A 23745-nucleotide genomic window follows, 5' to 3' on the forward strand; every position below is an offset into this window, starting at 1 on the left:
ACCCAGTGGAGTGCAGCTCAGAGCTAAATAAGTGAACAAACAGTCATCAAATGGTCGGATGGCAGCGTGTTTGAACAGAGAGGTGTGTGTGTGTGTGTGTGTGTGTGTATGCGTTCCGCCTCCTAAATGTTGTTCAGTAACCTATATTGCACTTGCTTTGCTAACTTTGTTCTACTGAGAGATTAGTGTTGCAAAGATTGTTTTTGTTTTTTTTCTGAAAAGGGAGATTTACTCCAACCAAACAAATCATAAAAAAATATGCATATTGTAATGGTTTTTTGTTGCACACAAAGTTGTAATTTAAGGTTTGGTTTTGTTTGTTTTCTCTCTCAAGGCTGTTTGGTCAACAAAGCGGAAAGAAAAGCAAATTGCATATTTCTTCATAAAACTCGGCTCTCAGCAGGAGTTACTTATCCGAAAAGAAATGCTTGATAAAACAAGTCAAAGAATTAAACTGGCATCAATAATTTCCATGATATTGTTTTTAGCAATAAGTTAAGACTTTATAATCCCAAACACAGAGACAGAATGAATATTTTAATACAGGAGAGCAAAGGAAACATTGAAAATCCAGGAGTTTAAATCCTGGGGAGAATTGATTGTAGAGCAGAGACAGGTGGGTGATTACTAACAGGGTGCAGCTGAGAGAGAAGAGACACAGGCAGACTGAGGGAAGATGGAAAATGAAGACAAGCTGTGTGCAAATATTTGTGAATATTCTACTGATGTCAGAAAAACACAATTTCACAATTGTGGCGTTTCCTTTAAATAAGAAATGAGATTAAAATCACACGTGAATAAGAATGTTTACACAGTAAGTCGTTAACGGACGGCTCATCATCTATAATCAGAGGAGACGTCGGCGTGTTATTCAGGCGTTGGAGCGACAAACCCCGCCTACTTGGGACGTTTGCGGCGTTCTGGGGAAATTGTAGTTGGTGACTTTCTAGAAGAGCTTTGGAAACTTTATATGAACTGTGTGATGCTGTGAGAGCTCTGGTGGAGTCAGCTGCACGTTGTCAAAAAACAACAACAACAACAACAACCTGTCATCCTCTCTTCTTTGTTGTTTTCACCAGTAGTAACATTCCGCTGTTGAGTCTCGCATCACATTTTTGACGTTTTGCAAAAAATGTGTTTCCCTCAGATTTTTTGTGAAATACATCTACACTGAACAAAAATATACCTCATATATATAGAAACTCCAGCGGGTCAGTAACTGAAAGAACAACTCAGATGTTAAACTGACATGACTGAAGCTTTTGTCACCTGATGTGTTGAAACAGAATCAGAAACATAGTGGTGGGTTGACTCCTTATGACCAAACTTATATGACACTGAATGTAGTTTCAGAAGAGAAATAATCCAATCCTGGACAATTTTCAACAAAGAAATGTTCACCAGACACAACATGAATTTTCTTCCATAGTCATCTCCATATATATGCTTAAACATAATAAAAAAACTTGAAGGGTGAGCTGAAGATAGCAGTGCATAAGAGATTAATTAATTAATCATTAATTTGAACACGTTTTGTTGATTTTTCTTTATGCTTTAATAAAATTACAAATGTTTTGGATCTTTGAATTTTTTGATAAGCCCGTCAGAAGAGGACATGCTGGTTTCAGCCTCTTAGTGCCCCTGGCCTACACCTTACCCTTATCCTAACCTTAACCATTACCATTACATACCCCACCCTAACCTAAACTTTACCCTGAACCCAAAAACAGCATTCCTTCTTTTGGGAGCAGCGAGTCCCCACAATGTATCAAATACACGATACACACCCACACGCAAAAGGCTTCTAGTGGCTTTGACATCACTGATGACTGCGACCCATCTCCCTTTGTTCCCAAAGCAACTCATGAGTTGCTCTGTACCGCAGAGCAACTCATTTGTTCTACGTTTCAGGTTGACTGAAGAGCAAAGGACAGTTGCTGAGAGTTACAGTTGACTGAATGAGAAAAATGGCGGACAGTGGATGTGTGCCTGATCTGGCTAGCCTTCTTACAGACGTAACTTCTCTGGACACGTCACATGAAAACTTGGAGAAGGAAAATGAAGAACTCCACCAGATAGTTGAAAATCTCCGTAGGACCATCGAGTGCTCCAAAACTGGCAGGAGTACCAGGCAACAAGACCTGCAAGCAAAATACAACATGCTGGCAAGTGAGAATGATGAACTATATGCTCAGATCATGTCTCTATGTGTAGGACAAGTGAAGACAGAGCTTAAACACGAGGACACAAGAACTGAAGTGCGTTGCCTGGAAATGGCCTGACTGAATCTGAAACGAAGACTCCAGAAGCTTCAGATGACCTTGTTTAAGGCACACCTGTCTATAGAGATGTGATCCGAAGACCTGGAGAATCTTTCAGAGGAGTTATTGGATCTCCTGAACCGGTACGAGAGAGATTGTGGAGAGATCGAGTACCTTAGCCAACAAAACATGGATTTACAGTCTGAAAATGTTCGGCTAAGGGAAAGATTAGCGGACAGGAGAATGAGGATCCTTTCAAAAAATCCCCCGAAAATCACATGTATTCAAATGTAATCACATGTGAAAACTTGTGATCACATGTGGTTCACATAATCCATGAAAATAATCATGTTTTCACATGTGGTCACATGTGGGTCACATTTTCCACATGTGGTCAAGTATTTTGTTCATGTGTTCAATGTTCCTTGCATCATGTGATCACATAATTCTCACATATATATTCATATTTTTGAAATGTTGTATGTCAACAATGGAATACATCTGACAAGTAAACACTGACATCCATCTGTAATGTAATTCAATTTTTTATTTTACATTGAAATACTTTTAAAAAATTGAACAATGCATATTAAGTAACATGTCAGAAATAAAAATCGATGCTGCATGTCACATGTGATAACATGTGAAAGTCACATGTGATTTTCATGGGATTTTTTTTGTAAGGGGAGCACCAGGTAATGAAGAACCAGGAAAGCCAGGGACCAACTTCAACTCTCCGAAACTTCGGTAAGAGGGTAGGTACAGTTTTCCGGACAATATACCAAACAGGAACACTGAGGTACTGGATACCAGCATGGATTTTCTAATTCCTCTGGTTGTTCTGGTAAAACTGGCCACCTTGCTGACGCTGTTTCTCGAGAAACGGGTCGCTTTGCTGAAACTGGCTCTGCTGCCTCCTGCCTCTCAAACACGCTGAGCCGTTCAGATGGGCCATCATATTCCTATTCTGTTTTCCTCACTAAAAATATTTAAACCATGTATCAATCCAATTCAAAAATACTTAAAAATAAATGCCCCTGTTTATCTATCTAAATATATATACATACATATATATAGATTAATGGAGATATGTAGATCAATAGATACATCTATATACAACAATATTTGACGTGGGGTGTTTATATTTTTGTTCAGTATATTTCAATCCAGCCAAAAAACCCACATCATCTTTGCGCAAAAACTCTTAGCAAAAAAACATTTTTTTTTTTAAATATATATTTGAATTGGTGAATCTATTTGTATAATTTAAATTTCCTTATTTCTAGGTTTAATGGAAATGCAGCATAAAGGGGCTGAAGTCAGTTTAGATGTTCCTAATTATGTCTTAAACTAATATCTTTTAATTTAGCACTAACTTGACCTTATTTCCAAGACTCTTTAATGCAAACCGGCATCTTTAAGTGTTCATATTAATACTAGACTGTGATATTACTACAAACTTTCCCATCCTATTCTTACATATTTTGTGCTGCTGTTTGAGTTAGCCACAGCATATAATTGATCTGAATTTAAGTTTTTTTTATTTTTTTTATTTAATATTTTTATTAGAAGGTAAGGAGACATTACAGGCAAAATCTTTACTCTTAACAAAGTATGCCGTGATATACATCTTCTTTATGGCATCGATAGAAACGAACAGGTTACAGAAATAGAAGAGGTAGAAAGTACCTAACTGACAAAAGGCATACAATTTACCTCCTATGAGTATTTTTCTTTTTCATACGAGAACAAGACACAAGAACAAACCTAATAAAAAAAAAAGGGGTGGGATGGGGTGTGGCATTCAAGAGACTGAAGAGAGTGAAAGAATGTCATGAAAGGGCACCATAAGTTATAGAATTTGGCTGTGTTGCCTTTCACTGAATATCTAATTCTCTCCAGTTTTAGAAAGGACATGGTGTCTTTTAGCCACTGATTGCTAGAGGGTGGTTTAGTTAATTTCCAGTGGAAAAGAAGACGGCGTCTTGCCAATAAGGAAGTAAATGCTAAGACGTCCAATTGATTGGAAGTGAACTGTTTGTAGTTAACTGGAAGCCCAAATATGGCAACATGGGGAGAAGGTTTAATATCCAATGAGAGTATCTTTGACATAGTAACAAAGTAGGTCTGCCAAAAACTATGAAGTGATGAACAGGAATAAAACATGTGAGTTAGATTACAGGTAGGCGCACGACATTTCTCACAAATGTCAGAAACGGAGAAAAATTGCGACAATCGATTTTTAGAGAGATGAACCCTGAAGAGAACTTTAAACTGGATAAGAGAAAGTCGAGCACAGATTGAGCTTGAATGAATTTCTTTAAGGGCATTATTCCACCAATCCTCTCCCAAATTTAGACCAAGTTCGAGTTCCCAAGCAGCCTTAATCTTAGTAATGGGTGAAGAATTAAAAGACAGAATTTCATTATAAACTTTAGAGATCTATGACCTTTGAAGAGGATCCCAACTCAGGAACAGCTCCCAGTACAGGTTTGGTGGCCTAGAGGGAAAACCGGGAAACAGAGCCCTGGCGCAGTGTCTGATTTGAAAGTACCGGAATAGATGGGAAGGGGGGAGATTAAATTCTGATGCAAGGTCTGTAAAGCTGCGAAAAATACCTTCTTTGTAAAAATCCTTGAAACATGACAGCCCTTTATTATCCCATGACAAAAAGGCGGGATCTGTGAGTGCTGAAACAAGTGGTTCCTCATTAAAGGAGCAAGTGTAGATGCTGAGTTAAGTTTGAAATGCCTCCTAAACTGGCACCAAATTTTTAAGACAGAGCAAACTACTGGGTTGTTCGTAAAGCCAGAGGGGTTGGATGTAATGGGAGAAGTGAGAAGAGCAATTAGTGAGGATTGAGAGCATGATTGTGCTTCCAACTTGCACCATGGGAAGTTCAGGGATCCAAACCAAAATGAAATTTTGTGGATATGGGCCGCCCAATAATACAGCAGGAAGTTTGGAAGTGACAAACCACCGTTGAATTTGCATCTATGAAGAGTGGATTTGCGGATTCTGGGTGATTTACCACACCAATGAATTTAAGTTTTAACGGTAAAGATTTCTCCATCAATCCACTTAATTCATCTTACTATATTAAATCCAAAGCTGCGAAACTCTTAATTTTATCAGACAGCTCGGCTAACTCTGTCTGACCTTGAACTGGTACGTGTTTTCTAAACCATGACGACTGGGCACTATGAGTTCTTTTGGTTCAGGAGCGTTGTCTTCTGTTTGCTTTGTTCTTTTCTACTTTCTTCGTCTTCTGACCCTAAAAAAACTACAGTTTATAATCGAAGCCCCTTTGAAACTATCTTTAAGAAGCACATAAACATAGGAGCTCATATCCTCTCACTTTCTTAAGAATACATTTATGACTAAGTGATTAAATATTGCTGAATCAATTTCCTGATTACATGGTTTAAGAAACAAGCTGAAGTCTCTAAGCGTATTAGGCTTCCTGGCATGACTTTGAGTGCATGTGTGTGTGTGTGTGTGTGTGTGTGTGTGTGAGTGGTAGGTTGGTTTATACCTTGATTGCTGCCAGGAAGAGAGAGCATGGAGTGGAAGTACTTCGAACCAGAAGGTTACTGGAAAACAGTTGCACAGGTAAAAAACAATCAATTAAAAAATTGTATGTTAAGCTTCTAGTGATGAGCATAAGAGAAACAGGTGTTCAATTATCCAATGAAGAATGAATATAGAGCTTTTTTTTGTTTTAGAGCTTCAATACTTTGAATCAAAAACATAGAAATAGGTTTAAGACATGAATTAACATTCTGTTTTTAGGATTCTCCTCGTACGTTAGACATCTTTAAATATTTGTTTTTAACACCATTTTACCAAACAAGGAAAATGGCTGTTCCCAGGAAGAAATTGTAAATTGTAGTTAAAACTAAATGGTGGTTAAGTATCAAACTTATACTTAACCAACAACTGTTGGTTCCAGTTGTTCTGGGTTTTTTTCTAGATTTGTATGAAGCTAAATGTTGCTTCTCCATGTTTGATTCTTGTCCAGGGCTGCTGTTATTAAGTATAAAACTAAATGTTGGTTTCAGTTGATGTGGGTTGCTAAGTAGATGGTACTTTCTAAGCTTGTTTTAGATTTGTAAAATAGAAAGTTAAATGCTGATTCTCCATGTTTGATTCTTGTTCTGGGTTCCTAAGTAATAAACTATCAGGAGTTTAATTAATATTTGTCATAGTCACACGAGCCTAAATCTCTTTGGTACCCATACAGTTTTGCCATCCATCCATTAGAGTTGCATTGGGAAAAATTCCTGGTTATCAATGCGTTAAGAATTTTCCCAGTAAAACAAAGCTGTGGTGAAGACTACAGCACCACAGACTAATTTTATGTGCAACGGCAAGAGTGTAGTGCCAAAAAGCAATAAATAGTGATTTTAGTGTTTTGTTTTGTTTTTTTGTTATTTACATTGTGCAACAGATAAGAAAGCAGTATTATACTTTACAATCAGGTCTATAAGGACTTGGGAAAAGTGAATTATACTTAATTCAGATTAGATGCAGTATTTCAGTGGTGAAGAGACCACATTTAATCCAGTTTGTGACACCAGATAATGACACCTAAAACCTGACGGTAGTGTGTATGAACCTGTACAGCAGCGTAGCTTCGTTGGAAGTAGCAGCCCGTAACATCCTTTACATTAATTGTTTTTGACACCAAGGTGAAGGAAGTTACGTATTTGAGATATTATCCACAATGTGCAGAATCAGCACGTTATTAGTAATTCGATTACATCCACAAGATGGATTTCTGCTTGAGTATTTTAGGCCCATCTTTAAAACCGCTCGGCATGGTAATTGATAGTTCCCTGCGTTGGAGAGCCTTTTCCAGGTTTTTTTACATTCTGGCTGCCAACTGTCCTCCATTGTTGCGCCGAGTTTCTGCGGCTGACGCAGCCAAGCCGAGGGGACGAGTCGCTCAAGCTGCTCTGCTTTCTGACATGCACACACAAGCGCTCGGCTCATAAATAAATAAATAACAAATACGAATCCACCTTGTATTCAAGCAAACGGCAACATGTCCTTCGTTGTGGTTGTCGAGCCGCACAAATGTACGCTTAGTGTGACCGAACACACCCGAAGAGAGAGTGTTAGGACTTGTGTGAGTGTGCTCATGAATATGTGTTTAATTCTCTGTGGCCTGCTGCCTCCTTCTGCTCTGCGTGATTAAAGAGCATCTCCAAGTCTGTAAGAGTGCTGACAAGATAGCCGATAAGGTGACATTAATCTAACTCCGTGTCTGCCTTTAATCACTATTTAGGGGAACACGCCGCACACCGAGGCAGCTGCACCGCTGTCAGGTCACAGGGACTTACAGAGGCTCCATAATTCATTTTATTTGTTGCTTCTGTTGTTTATTTATCTTGTATATTTAAAATGTCTTCCAGTTCCAGTGTTAAATGTTCATTAGAATTAAAAGTTTATTGACCTTTGAGAATGTGTTCTTGGATTATTATGCCATTACCACTATATTACTTGAAAATGGTTTCAAAACAACAATATTATTGTTTGTATTGCAATAACGTCTGGGACAATTTATTGTCCAGCAAAACAGTTTTACCACCCACTTGATAAGCAGTCCTACTGCCATCTCAAAACCATGGGGTAAGAGTATTTTTTGTCTAGTTTTTTTTTTTTTAAACATCAGTAAGTCTCAAAAAATAAACATATCAAACAGTTAAACAAGGAGATGTAATCAAAATGATTTTTTTTTTTAACAATAAAAAATTTCACCCCAACAAATGTACAAATCTGTACAAATCTCCAAAATGTCAATGTTATATACAAATGTTCCATGATAGTTAAATTAGCAGGGTAGGCTCAGTAGAGTGGGCAGTCACAACGAAGCAGCTCGGTTTGATTTGCACATCCCTCCTGCTCTTCATTTGTTTGGCCGCCAGAGGCCACTAAAGAGAGCCGTGTTGAAAAGCTTAGAGTTATGAACCTTTTCTATGACACTACCTTCAGTGCTTCAGGAAGCTTCGTTTTGGCCATGACTACTTCACTGTTTGGTGAGCTAATGTCTGTGTGTAAAGTCTAGAGGTAAAAGTGTTAGTATAAAGTATAAAGTGTTGCGTTTTGTGTTCTCTTCAGGGTGTTTGGGAAAATGCTTCCCTGCCGTGTCACAGGTTAAGAGAGTGCAGACGTGTTTCTGTTAATGGCAACTTCAGTGTTTTTATAATAGTGCTAAGCTTTAAATAGATAATTATTTTTACTAAATTGCAAAATGTATATATTTTTATTTATTCAAATATAAAGGGTTGAATAATAGATTCTGGTAAACGTATGAGTGAATAAATGATGGTTTAAGACTACTAGGCTGTAATTTTGGCGTCGTTGGAGGGATCGTCATTGATTGGATTGTCCCGATATTTTGACATATGTCTGTCTGTATTCAAGCTTTCCATCTCTCGTTGTGTCTTCTTTAATGGGGCTAGATAGCTGATTAAGCTGTACTCTCACCGAGTGCTGTGTTAGCGGCAGTCCTATTTAAACATCTTCATCCTAATTCTATAATGTGCTTAGGGCTGGTGAGCTGTCCATCTAATTAAACTGTGTTGTCAATCATCGCTGTCACGTTAAAGCTTGACTGACAATCCGATGCATGCACCGACACTGTCGTGTTCATCCATCAAAAGCTGTGGCTGGTGTGCTGCACACATCACTGTAGCAAGCACACCCACAAGGATGGAGACTAAATATGTAAATATCAGTATGTCTGAATTAAGAGTCCGCAAATTTTGAAGGACCTGATCTACGTAGGACAGGTCCTTCCAAGTCCGCAAAAACACGATGACCGGAAAAGAGAAGCTGTAAATTTGGACAAGTCTAGCCTTCACCACCTGTCTCCACCACCACCTCATTGTAATCTATGCTGCCTAGCAACCATGACAGCGTTGCTATCACACAGTTGGAGCGGTGCAGAAAAGAGATGGATCCTGAAAAATTGATCTGCTTTATGTGCACATATTTAATATTGGAAGAAGTAGAAGATTTGTGCAGTCGGCGCAGATATTTTCTTTTTTTTATCTCAGGCTGAGAGACAACATTCAGGTAAAATAAGTTGAGTTTTTCTGCAATCACAGCCTGTACAATACTTACTGTATGGCTAATAAAATAACCAATGGTTTACTGTTAGCATTTAAAGTTATAATACAATAAGCTTACTTCTATATTCTATATAATGTACAATTTAATAAAGCCAGTTAAACTAAACAGCTTTTAAATGTGATATATTTCCTCAAAAGATGACTTACAATTACAAGGAATTACTTATAATTAAAAAAATGTATTGTTCTTCTCCTTCCTCTCCTTAGACCAGATCCCTGTACTGCAGGATAATCTCAGTGTTTCACCAAGATCGATTTTCGCCTGAACAGGGAAGTCTTTGGCAGTGCTGCTAAATCTGCTGAACTAAGATCAACAAAGTGGACAAGATACTACAATCGACACCTTGGTTTTTCTTCTGTGGTTGATGAATGGCGCATCCTACAGAGTGTTCGCCAGAGTATTTGGGATGCCTTGTTCCACTTGTCCAATACATCGTCCATAGTGTCACAGAAGAGGTGGTAGCCATTCACCACCAGGTCATCCACCTCCCTAAAACGCCCAGAGCTCCTGGATGCAGCGTCCCATGGTTGGCACACCAAAGAGTCTTTGTAAAGTGCAATCGATGGCTGCCACATCTGTGTCAAGTGTCCAAGTCGCCCCGATGGTCGTTGCTATACAAACAGGAAACTGTTCCCATCCATCATATTGCAAGCAGTTTGTCACCATCAGCGTCCCTTTTGATATATTCAGAAATTGTATAAGAACAGAAGGTAAAATAGTTACTTGATTGTGCTTTAAAATGGCAATGTGCCGGAAAAATACACAATACTCCCTCTTTTAAAGTTACATCTTTATTTCTACAGGCTGTGTGGTTGTTTCACCTTCATTTCTGAACACCATACCATGTATTCACGTCTCACCGTTTTACATTCCCAGACACGCTAAGCAGCCAAAGGCAGAATTGACCAGAGCTGAGTAATATTTTCATTAGAGAATTCATTGTGTGATGGACTCCTTGTTTGATGCATCTCCATAAAAAGATTTAGACGTTCGCCCACAGCAGAGAACGTGAAGTTATCCAAAGGGCAGCAACAGCAGAGAGAGAGACAGAAATATAATCATCAAAGTTGATAACATTAATAATTCCATAGTTATTTGGCTTATCTGGAGACAAAAGCCTTTGTCTCCAAACAGACAAAAAAAAAAAAATAATAAAATCCTATGATACGTTCTGAAGCAGAACACAGATAATAAATGTAATCTTTCAGCGAGAGCGTGTCACATTTGTCATATTTTGCAAATGTACTTCTCAAAAATGCCAGTTCATCATTATCAAGAATATTCTGTCCTCATAAGTTCACAAACTCTGAGCAATGAAGCCCATTTGTTTCTCCTGCTAGGAAACTTTCTCTCTTTTCTAGATTTTTGTGAAACGGATACAGAAATAAAAGTCAGGAGAGGCACTTCTGTAAAACTCATTTGTGGGAGCTTTGTTCGGAAAGTGCAAGGAGGGATCAAAGGATGAGTTAAATCGGATCTGGCATCAGAAGAGAGACACTTGTCTCTAATAGCCTCGCTGAGTCACCCTTCAGGTACACAAAATCCATTTGATCCTGTCTAAATGGTTTTCTTGGCCTGTTCAATCCAAACTGGAAACCAACACATATTGAGGATGGAGAGGTAGACGGTGGGAGTGGTTAGCTTTAGATCGGTAAGAAACAAAGTAGCTGCATTCTGTTAAGGCAAATCACAAAAAGCTGTTAGTGGAGCAATGAAAGCATTTTGTTCTGCGTACAACATCTACTGTACAGAAGATGTTTATGAGTAAATTCCACAAAAAAATGCTTTACCAGTGGAGACCCTTGATATCTCAACGTACTAGAGTATTACATGCAACATTGGCTGATATGAACTTGGTAAAAGTTTGGTTTGGGATTTTACGCAAAAGTATTCTTTCCCAACAATGTGGATTAATTTCTTTAAAAAATATATACATGCATAATTCCAGTTCTGACTGTCAATTTCAACCTTTCAATTACTGTTTTAAATGACAGATTGATCATTTTAAAGTAGTAAGTGCCGTCAGGCGGGTTGTGGAATTTTCCTGGCTAATGAAGCGGACACGGCACATTGTTACCAAAAAAAAAAAGTTCGGTATTCTGCTTTTTTTCAACCACTCATGTGGACAAGTCATTGCGTACAATGTTTTAGTATAAGCGGGTTTTTTTCCATAGTGGTTAATAGTACAAACTTTGAGTGCTTCAGACATTTGCCTAACTGTTAAATGGATTTCATGTCAAATAAAAGTATTTGTTCATACTGGTGGATTAGCTACCATCTCTTCTGATGTGACTAAAAAGCATCAAGGCTGTTTGGATTTCTTCAGACCCCAGTTGTGTAATCTACTGCGTAAAGGTTCATTTCTACTTTAACCCAAATCATAGACATTGTACAGAATTAAAAGTAATGAATTTTGAGATTTTTTTTTTCTAACATGCTAAAACTGGCTTGGTTAAATTAAACCAAGCTTCTCTTGTTTTAGGTCAGAATTACCAAAAATTTATTTTGAAAGAGATATCTTAAAAGTCAAAGGAGGAACGACGCATCTAAAGTAGTAGTATAAAAAAAAGAAATAAAGCATTTAAGTTAGTCAAGAGGACCCATAATTTAAAACGGAATTGAATATAAACAAGCTCAGGCAAAAGAAAGAAGAACAATACGAAGAGCAAACAGAACATATAGGAGAGATTTATGTAATACATTTGGTAGTAGACCACAAATAGGAGGCATTTGGGAGAAGTTTCAATGAAGTTATTCAATACTTAATAAAAATAATGGTGTAGCAAGTGTAAGTTGTTAAAAGACATGTTTACGCCACTATTTATTTATCTATGTATTTATTTACAATATGTGAATTTTATCTTTTGAGCTTTTATTTTGAAGGTCAAGCTTTCTGTGTACATGCGTACACATAACTTGTGTACGTAACTTCCTCTCCCTCACATCACCGTTTAAGCTCTGTGAGGTTAAGTTACATTCTAAAAAGTTGCTGATATTTTCTTACATTTCCTTTGTAAATATTTCCTCTTTTGATATAAACCGGATGGAAGACTGTTTAGTATATGTTCTTAAATGTTACTGTAAAATTTAATTTTAAATACAACTTTAATACATTTAATACAGTCGGCCATTTCAAGCCCTCTTGTGGCGAGTTAGTCAGACATTATTTCTTTTTTTCTTACAGGGGTAATAGACAACTCCACAAAACCAGAAGACAACTGATTTGTATTTTTCTTAATTGTCTTCTACAGGTATGTGTGACACTATATTTTTATTGGTTTGCATATGTGCTTTTATGCACCTATGTGTGCATTTATTTATTATATAAAAAATTTGAAGGTAACACCGTGTCACATCACTGTCAAGCTTTGTGAGGCTGTCGAAGACAACCACCCAGAACCAGAGAGGAAAGCTGTGTTTTTCTTTATTGTCTTCTACAGATTAAATAATTACAGAAGAAACCACAAACGACTTGTTGTCGTCTTGTGATCCTGTAACCGGGTCTCTCACACAATAACTGGTAATATAACTGACGGCTGATTTTTTTTTAGTAAGTACTTTTGTTGAAATAAGCGAGTATTGCGCGATATTTCATTTACTTTCACAAGTTTTGACATGATAATACCACCATATAAAATGTCCAATACTATTGACAAAACTTAAGGACTCGTGAAGACATGTTGAAAACTCAACAAAACAGATTTTACCACAGCACTGTAGCACTTTAAGGCCATGCTACATTGACCATGCTACGGCTTCCAGCACAACCTGTCAGCCTACCTGTTAGAAACACGCACGCACATTGAAAGATAGATAGACCCCTTGTTCTAGTGTTTTAGCGACATTAGCAGAGTGAGCCTCGACTGAGCCAGATGGCAAAAAAAAATAAAAAATCATTATTCACACCATTACCTCAGTTAATTGAGGCACTACATACACACCTCACATATTTCAACACCCCATATGCATTCAGACGTCTAGGTAACTTTATGAACCTAACAACACTCGATCACTCACTCGCTTTAATATGCATCGATCAAACTGGACCGCAGCTCCAGATGTGCTGTTAATGGGTTTGTGATAAACATGCCACAGGCAAGCACACCACTGGGTCAGGTTATTAGCAAGGAATGAAGAGACTTTTAGCCTACCTGTTTCTTCTGGCGGATTTGCGTCTACTACGGCTCGCATTCTACCATGAGACTTCTCTAGAATATTGAAAACGTGGTTTTGCTGTCAAACATATTTAAAACTTGTAAACTTACTTACATAGCATACTACAGGTAGAAAATTGCCCATAACGTTTGTCAGTAAAGTGTTTCCTATGTGATCTTTAGTATGTATTGAATTTGCATCAACAGGCATTGGGTATACATATGCCACACTGGCTGGATGGTAAGAGAAATTCACAATAATGGGATTAAGACAGAAGTAAAATAAAGTTGTATCATGTCTACAGGATCATGGTCATCTAGCGGGTCCATACCAAGCTTTTTAAGGATCTTGTATTTGCAGATGATGTCTGCATTTATTCCACATCCCATTCTCCTTTACACTCTGTTCAGAAAACAACCAGGTCACACACACACACCATCTGCTTTGTTCCTAGTGGAACCTCATCTGGAATCAAAATGCACCACCAGTTTCTCCTTCCACCCTTCAGATGCCACCAAACACTGAGATCCAAACCGTTTTTGTGTACCTTTATCATTTCTCTCGTAAATAAACTCCTTTTACCTTTTCATTTTGCATCTTGATGTTTCTTCATTTGGGTCAAGAACATACGTGGAAACATAAAATGTTTACTTGCTGTTGCTGATCGTGTCTATGTGGTTTCGTCCTAAAAAACACAAACCTTTCGAAATTACTTAAATGGAAATATTGGGACTGAATCAGAACCCAGACATCCTGGATCAGAGCATTTCTGAAAAGTACAAAAAAAATTGTGTAAGTGAGAAAATTACGTTAATTCCAAGACTGATATCTTACTGCTGTTAATTCCACTTTACATTCAGGTTCATAAAGGCACATGCATATTTTTATGTTCCAATAACATGATGAATGATTTAATTTTAATAGAGTTTATCACATATTATTCAACTGTACAGACATGGAAGCCATTAAAGTGAAATATGTGGGCTTTTTTAATACATATACCTCTGACAGCTCTGACTATATGTATTAAGTGGCTGAACTCATTTAGTCCAGCTAAATGAAACCTGTCATTTTCATCACTGAAATGATGAAAATGACAGGTATGAAAATCCATGCAAATTGCTTTTATTCATAAAACTAATGACCCTGAAACAAATCTGAACGTTCACAGCTTCTCTACTTTCTTGGCTATTTTAAAACCGTAGCTGCTAGGAGTTCTCTATACAAGCCTTTAAAAATAAGCAAACAAGGCGCAGGTAAGGATGTTGGATGGAAGGCTTTTCTCCACTGAGGCACGCGGTTCTAGGTATTTGCAAATGCTCATGTTTTATGCATGAGATCCAGGATAACAAACAGGAGCTTGGGGGTCGGCGAAAATCTAAACAAAAAAAGCAGGAGAGATGGAAAGTTCCTGCAAAACTTGGCAGAATTCATCATTGCAGTCTTTCCAAACAGAGAAGTTGAGAGTTTCTTTCAACGTAGACCCAACGGAGCCATGTTCAGACATGACGCTTAGAAAGGCAGCAGATTTGTTTCCCTCTGCCCTCCTCTGCCTCGCCGTATCCTCCAAGTCTTCCTCCCCACTCCAAATCCCTCATATTGTCTCGGTATCTGTTAGGATTAAATGTGTTGGTGTGCCAATAATTCCTCATTCTAATTTGTAAACAATGCTAAGTCCTCCTCTTGGAGAAATAGAGCTAAATAACCAACACGGACCGGCTGAAGGAAGAGAGGGAAGGATGAGGCACAGAATTGAAAGGAACAGTCAAATGACGAGACAAAGACAAACCAGAATCCATATTTTTTATCTTGTAACCAGGTTGCTATGTATTGCAAATTTTTTGCTCAGGTCCCTCTTGAAAATGAGATCTAGATCTCAACGGGGTTTACCTGATTAAATAAAGGAATATATATATATATTACTGTATTGTAACCACGTGAACAACAAGTTTTCAGGTTTCAAGTCCAAATGTCCAAATGACATTTGATTTGGAGAAAGGATCAAACCTCATGTCCAATCCAGTAGTATATATATCCATCCTCGAGTAGCAAAAACCAAGGAGTCAGAAACTGTTGGATGGCTTTTAGGGACGAAGGTGTTCTTACTTTTTTGTTCAAGCAGAAAACACATTTTTGTTGGTAGCTTTGGTTTAATGAGTACAACCTAATGAGTAAAAGCTTGTTGATCACTTAATTTTCTCAAGATAAATACTAAGTACGTTATAACCAGTGATGGTATAGTTACTTTGAAAAAGTAACTTTAATCGGATTACTGATTACTCCTTGAAAAAGTAACTCAGTTAGATTACTGACTACTTGATTTGGAAAGTAACTAAGTTACATTAAAAGTAACTTTTTTAGTTACTTTCAGCAGCTGCTAACAACAACGCTGTGAAAATGACATTGATCTTTGCCAATACTTAATTGTAAGCTATTTTATAATGGTAACAACAATATGTCTCCATTATAAGGTTGAACTGAAGGGGAGATTTTTTAATGGTTACAGTACAAAAAAATAAATAAATAAACGTTAGTAATTTGTGCATGTTTTTGTGTGGTCCACTATTGTCTGGAAAACTCTAAGAAGGAGACGGGCCTGTGGTCCCGGAGGAGTTATGGAGGAGATGACGGGGCTGCGGGTCTGGAGTTAAACGGAGGGAGAAGAGGAGATGGTGCAGGCCAGCGGTACCAGCGATTATTGTGGGGAACGTGAGGTCTTTGGTAAATTGGACAGACGAACTCACGGCGCTGGTTAGGACCCAGAAGGAGTACTGGGAGTGCAGTATCTTCTGCTTCACGGAAACCTGGCTGCACTCGCTTATTCCGGACTACAGCGTGGAGGTCCCTGGATTTTCCTTGGTGCGCGGGGACAGGGACTATTCCAAGAGTCGGAAGAAGAGGGGCGGCGGGATTGCACTTTATGTGAGTGAGAGGTGGTGTAATCCCGGTCATGTTAACGTGAAGGAACAGATTTGTAGCCCGGACATTGAACTTCTGGCTGTGGGAATGTGGCCGTATTATTTACCGAGGGAGTTTACGTCCGCCATTTTGATCGCTGTTTACATTCCCCCATCAGCTGATGCAGCGGTGGTCTGTGATGTCATCAGCTCTCCCACAGCCAAACTCCAGACTCAACACCCGGACGTTGTTATTGTGTCTTGTCTCTATGCTGTAACTGCGAAGTAATTTCCCTGCTGGGATGAATAAAGTACTTCTATTCTATTCTATTCTATTAACCCCCCGGCCTCCAGGTTCTGCGTTACGGCCCTGCGTTTGGTGTCAGAGCGCAGAGCTCCTCCTGCGGCTCCACAATTCAGATGGCTGCTGCACAGATTTGTGACACTTAAATTAATATTAATAATTATAATGGCGTTTAGTTGCACAACTTTACGGACTCGTTCATTCGTGGCTATTTTTACGTTTATTGCGTTGTTCATATTAGTCTTGATGTTTCCAATGTTCTGGATAACTCGACGTAATTGACAGGTAATACTGTACAGTATATTAACTTGACATTAACAAAGACAAGACGCGTAGAGGAAATAAAATTAAATCCCAAAAGAAAATAGTAACGCACAGTAACGGAAAAATGATTTTGATAAGTAACTGTAGTCTGACTTCTGGATACGAAATAGCAACGCGTCAAGATTACTCGTTACTGAAAAAAGTGGTCCGACATCACTGGTTATAACATCACCGACATGCAGAAACTGAATATTTAATGAGGTAACCCCAAAAACTCACACCTACTTGGAACTCACTCATAAAAAGTTGTCTACTTTTGAAGTATTTAGGTCATCATGGGCAGGACTGGAGGGAAACTAATACTTTGGTTCTGCATCATCTCTTCTGCCAGTGAGTATATTCAGTATCGAATTCAGCCTTACACGTGGAAGCTACTTTTAGTGACAAGTTATTCACACAGCAGACAACATGCTCCATCCAGTTTGTGCCTCTTTATATTATCTTGGAAATAAAATCCACTGGCTAATTGCTAGTCTTAAGCATAAAATGAGCTTTTTGTGAAGAAAGAAGCTGAATAATTCAGTTCACTTTTTTCCCCAGAGGTAAGTCAACTCTCATTTCAGGTATACCCGAAATTATTTATGCGCATGTGAAAATGTGCTAACTGTTCAGACTTCGCTTTCTAGGTTATTTTGTGTGTGTGGGTTTTTTGCCTCTATGTTTCCTGCTTTTTTCTCAGATTACAAATTCATATGATCATTTCATGCTTCCCCCCATGAAAACCATGAAAAATTTCCCAGTTGCCCACAAACGTCCATACACTTGGACAGAAGAACCCGACCAGCAGTTGGTTTGATTGAAGATGTTACACGGCACGCTGTGTGCAAGTCGGTGAATAATTGAAGAATTTTACATAAGAGCCTTATTCTCTAAGTGGATTGGACTACTGTGTGGCTGTGTGTGTGTGTTTGCTGGGGTGCCGCTTTCGTTGAAATACATCTCTATCAGTATTTAGCCCCATAACAAATGGGATTCGGCAAAATCTGAAGGTCAAATCGAATAGCAAACAGTGCCTCTCAGCATCATCCCTTTCTCCCATGAATCCTTAAAAAGCCACTCAGACTACAGCAAACAAGGATACCTTTTGGACAGCAGCCATATCCTCAGCTTGTGGCACCTCTCTAATAACAAAATCTATCCTCCGTCATAAATAATGTAGGTGAAAAACTTAGGATTCTATTGAAAGGTTTCCAGCGTCGACCTGAATCCTAGATCAGCTCCTAAAGGAGGGAAGATTAAAGAGGTCGATATTTTCAGGACCCACGTAACACTTCAGGTATTACAGAGGAAATGTTTGGCAGTCACCAACATGCTAGAGAAAAATATGTTTTCTTTTAAGAAAAGTAAGACTATCTGAACATGATTCAAGAAGTTACACAAAAGATTCGCTACGTTCAAACTGACGACGTGGATCTAGCAACAAACAAGGGAGCGTTTTGATTTTTCATATTGCTACCACAAACCTCAGTGTGTTTTAAGATTTTAAGTTATAAGAAACATAAAATACAATGTTTAGTAGCAGAAAGATAATACTAAAGATCATAGAAACAATTTTTTTACGAATAATTTTTAGAACTGTGACATTAAGATCCTAGCTCTGTGTGCAGAGCTCGACTGAAGGACGTATTTGTACATTCGCAAAACTTCCTTTAACTCTTCCATTGGCGACGTCTCTCCAACGCAGACCGCCATGCCAGTGCCCGGACTGAAGACTTCAACGCAGAAGTTTTTACTGGGGCCATAAAGTTTGTTCAAAAATTTCTTTTTGAAAAATTTAAATCAATAAAAAAGATTTGAAGCTGAAAAATAATTGTGACTGACAGCTCAATAGAGGCTACTCCAAGATGTTGCCCTCAGGACAACGTACTAAAGAATTTGAAACTTGTTAAAAGTAATGACACGAAGGGCAAAGGAAGGGTTGGTATCCTGTGCATTGCCATTAGAAAGAGCTGATAACACAGGAAATCCATGAACTACATCTTAACCTGTTTTATAAGATATCTAAAGAGAAGCATCACGTGGTTTCAACAAACTAAAGATAGTTCAACATCAGGAGGTTGTCTCTGCGTGACCAGGGTCAAACTGAGAAGAAGTTAATGTAGGAAATCCAATATCAGCCATTCTTGTAGTGAGAGTTAACCAAAAATGTTATCATTTAAATGAGTTTAAAAACCATGTAAAAATGTGGAAAAACACATTCAATATACTAAAAGAATGTAAATGGCAGCATAATTGCCTGTTGAAATTTTACTTTGTTTTTGTGAATTTTAAAGAACAGCAAAGAATGAAAATATGCACAATTATAAAATGTTTTATTTTGCTGCCTATATAATCTCCAGCATGACATAAGCAGTGTAAAACGTGACTAACTTGCCTGTTCACTGTTTTACATTTTTAGCACTTCAAATGTCAATGTAGGGTTGCACAATTAAAAAAAACTTGTTGTTACAATTAGTGGTGCAATTAGACACAGGATGAAATATAACAAAAAATACACACAACACAGTGTGTCCTAAAATGACAAGCCAACATGGAGGAAAAAATAACCCAAGGGTCTCTTCACATTAGATTAAGACAACACTATGTCAACATTTTATGACAGAAGTCAGAATTTGATTTTCTATCAACTACATGGATTCATACACACGCACACACCAGATGTGACTTTAATATTTAGAACTTACTGGCCAGCCATCCCCAGCCAGCTTCACACCTCTCCCACTCATCTAGCCCGCCACTGCTGCCTGTCTTCACAGCTGGCAGACATCGCACTGACTTCTCTTACGTAACCAGTAACGTTTTCAGAAAACAAGCTAGCTTAAGGGACTCAGTGCCTTATCAAGTCCCTTCGTCATTATTTGCTCCTATTGGTAATTGCATCTTTGCTTCCGTCTGTTGCGGTATGTTCAGTAGAGTTTTCAAATGAAATAATCCTTTTTTGACTTGAGCCAATGGTAATTATTTTATGCTCTGCTCTCTATTGAATTATTTTCCAGTTTTTCCGACAGTCTCTTTTTCTGCCAGTCATTTTAGTTTTGAAATAATATTTAAACGTATAAAAATAGGACGTAACTCGAGGAATAAATCAATGTTTCCTCTAAATTTAATATAAAATTAGCTTGGTAAAAATCAGCTCCTTGTTCTTCGCTTTACTTCGTGCTATTGAGAAAGGCTTGTTTTTTGGAGGTGTAGACTCTGGTTATATTTTACAGGTTCCCAATTGTTAACGTTTGCCCATGATGTATGTAATTTGCCAGTTTGACTTTATAAAGCTTAGTGGAAACTGCCTGTGCTGTAAACAACCATCTTACAATGCGAAGAGAGAAGTGTTAACACCAATACCGACTGAACAGCTTCATTTACTTCCTCCACTGTCATTGCTTAGTTACAACTTTCATTCTAAGTCTTCACAAAAAATCATTCACAACTTATTCTGTTTGCTGGTTGGCCTGGTAGAAATTCTACCGTTGTTTTTCCATTCTTTATCTGAGTTACAGAATATTTCATATAAAAAAAATAAGTTTCTAAAATATCTGATTCTATAGCATGACATCAGCTGGCTTTGTATCTTTGCCTGGTTTTCACCATGTTTCCAAGGATACCTCTTCTTGTACATATTCTATGGTTACTTTAGATACTTTTCTAAAAAATGAAAGAATAAAGAATACTGTATGCCAACTGTTGTTTGTAGTAACTAATCAACAGTAAGAAGAAACATTGTCTTTTTTTATTACTTATCTTTATTAGGCCTGAGCAGCGCAAGCGCTGCGAAGACCTGTAGTAATCGCAGTGTTTATTATTCTTATGCTTCTATCAAATGAATTGGCTATTTGGAGGCTTTAACACAAGGGAGTAGCTTTGTATTGCAAGTTGATGGGGAAGTATCGTGGAGAAGGATGGGGCTCTGATGCACTCACAAATAAGGCCGAAACTTAAATGTGAATCCCATACAGGGCTATTGAATAAATTGGGATATACGTATGGATAAGGATTGTCAGAATAATACTACTTTTTGAAAATAACTTTTCAAAAGGAATTCTAAGAGATATGAATATGTTTAAACATCAATTGTCTAAGTAATCTATAATGTCTGTCATTTATTGATGTAATTACTAAAAAAGTAAATTAACCTTTCAGTTATATTCTAATTTATGGAATAAGTCTGTATTTTTCTCAATGATTGCTTACAGATGAAAACGGTTACCAAATTCTGTAATAAAGTTTGTGAGGAATTATCACAGTAATATAGTTGCCTTTTTTGTGGTGATTTGAGTTTTGTATGTTTTACCAGTTTATTGTGTCCCTGTGTTGTCTTATCTACCCCCTGATTGTCCCCAGCTGTCTCTTGTTTCCCTGATTAGTCCCTGGTGTATTTAACCTCACCTGTGTCCCTGGTCCCCACCGGATCCTTGTCTTCTGTCATTCCTGTCATGGTCCTGTGTTCCTGCTTTTTGTGATCTTCTACATCATCATTAAACTAATTTTTGCACTTCAGCTCTGGGTATGACCACACAAAACAATGCGTAAAACACCCAAACATTCAGTCCGTTTTAGTTTAATGTTTTTTGGGGGGGTTTGTTTCAGGCTTGATGTTCATTTTGTGATAATTAAAAAATAATTACCCAAACATTTGCGGTGGCTGATTATCTAATTTGAACACCTGCTCCACTGTTTATCTGTCAGAAAGTAGACGTTTGAGTCGCCTTATTTTTGTGTTAACTGAACCGAAACACACCGAACTGTACAACATGTGTATGTAACCCAGGTGTCCGCCATGACCCAATCACCTTCCCTTTAAGCTGTCCCTTTAAGTTGATTGTCATGTGTGCTTCCGGGTTTTGTTTTTTCTTCCCCACCTTGCTGCTACTCGCTGTTGGTTGTTGTGTTGGTTGTTTGTAAAACAACCTGGAGTGTCTGAATCGACTCATCACTCATGTAATCTCTAAAACTTGAAGATTGCGGTGAGTTGTTAAATACCATCTGACTTGACGTTGTATAGTATCTGCAATGATAGCGCCGCTAATATTTCCCTCCCGTTGAATCACTCGCCAGGTTGTGATCCATTGAGAGCTGGTAAACCTTCCTGTTTTGAGCAAGTTATCATTGCATCTACCTCTACAGATAATCCGTTACTCGACGGTGAGTAGATAATAGGGCGTTATTTTCGCTCTGCTCCGCCAGTTAGCATTAGCATTAGCTCTGATCCATCGACAATCAGTAGCCCACATCAGTTTAGTCTACTTATTGAAGAATCACACTGTTGCAGCCGAATTAAAGACCACACCTTTAATATTTAAGGGTTTACCTTTTAACTTTAGATTTGATTATTTTTTCCATGATTTCTTGAAATTTGGTACCTAATATGATTTAGATTGTAGCTACTTTGATCAATCACATTTGTAAGTTGATTGATTTGATTCAATATTGGTTGTTTGAAACGACTATTTAAGCAATTTTGAACTTGAATTATGAAGTGCACTTTTTATGAAAAAAGGATTTAAATTTTTCTTTTTATCTTCTCCTTTTTTTTAATTATTTTTTCTATGAAGTTGTTAAAATATAGCAAGTACGTATTTGTTTTCTTGTCTCTCCCATTTAGTTTATATAAATATAATGTTTATATATGAACTTAATGTGTGTTATCTGGCCTTTTAGGTCAGGTTTTTTTTTCGCCTTTGCTGTTGCATTGACTCACTTGATGACGGAAGATGGCGAGCTACCCACCCACCATCTGGTGGTAGGAAAACGGAACTACACTTTCCCTACAGAAACGAACTAAAAACTCTGAGTATTGAAAAGGGAACATAATTATTCTCTTTTTGTTCTTGGATCTATTGTGGACTCTATTACGTTTGAAGTATCACTGATTATTATTATAATTGTTTTTGTTTTGTTTTTTTTCCCTTTTCTGTTTTTGGAAATTTATTGTTTTGTTGTTTTGGTATTATTATTATTATTATTATTATTATCATTGCCACTGCAATAAATAGCAGTATTAACAAACTTTACTTTTTTTGTATCAGTTGTATTAATTATTCACCCCACTCATGACTCCATGCCGTACCTACTTCTGATTATACAAACTGGTTAACACTACACCTCGCAGTCAGATCTGCTCAGTTGAGAAAGGCGCTACATGTACATGTTCAGGTTGTCAAAGTCAAGCTATTGCATAACTAAACTACTCCCCACTTTCTTCAAATATTTTTTAGCTTAAACCTTTTTACTGACCTGTGAAATGTGATTCCCTGTTGTAGCGTTGACAATTAATAGCAGAAAATTGCGTCCCTTTGTCAGATTCTTTGCTTGATCGTGTCATTTTTGTGTCACAGCTACTGTACTGTCTCAGTGGGCAAGTAATCCTGCAGCAGCCAGCCAAAAGTGGACATCCTTAGCCGCCATTGCTCCAATACAAACCTAAACAGGTAATAATACCCATACACTTTCAACACAGTAATTCAGAAAGATATACCCGGTCTACAGCATCCAAAGGTGAGTATGAAAACCTGAAGATGAAAATGAACCAGTCCAAAACAAGAATATCCCGTGCAGGCAGGAAAGTACAATAGACCAGGTACAGAATTTAAATGCAGTTTTTATTTTCCAGGAAGAAGCAGCCAATCCCAGGTAAGTAACTTCTTTGTCAGTTTCAGGAAAAAGTCAC

At 37.8% G+C, this 23745-nt stretch overlaps 1 long non-coding RNA gene across 1 annotated transcript; it reads left to right on the forward strand.

The window, feature by feature from the left end:
• The first annotated feature begins 21835 nt into the window (after window positions 1-21835).
• LOC114139349 (uncharacterized) lies at window positions 21836-23213 on the forward strand. The gene is made up of 3 exons (XR_003594428.1): window positions 21836-22042; window positions 22134-22220; window positions 22737-23213. It is a non-coding gene; the product is annotated as an uncharacterized LOC114139349 (long non-coding RNA).
• The last annotated feature ends 532 nt before the right edge of the window (window positions 23214-23745 follow it).

Source organism: Xiphophorus couchianus, chromosome 23 (genome assembly GCF_001444195.1).
Source record: "Xiphophorus couchianus chromosome 23, X_couchianus-1.0, whole genome shotgun sequence".
In the NCBI taxonomy this organism is placed as follows: Eukaryota; Metazoa; Chordata; class Actinopteri; order Cyprinodontiformes; family Poeciliidae; genus Xiphophorus; species Xiphophorus couchianus.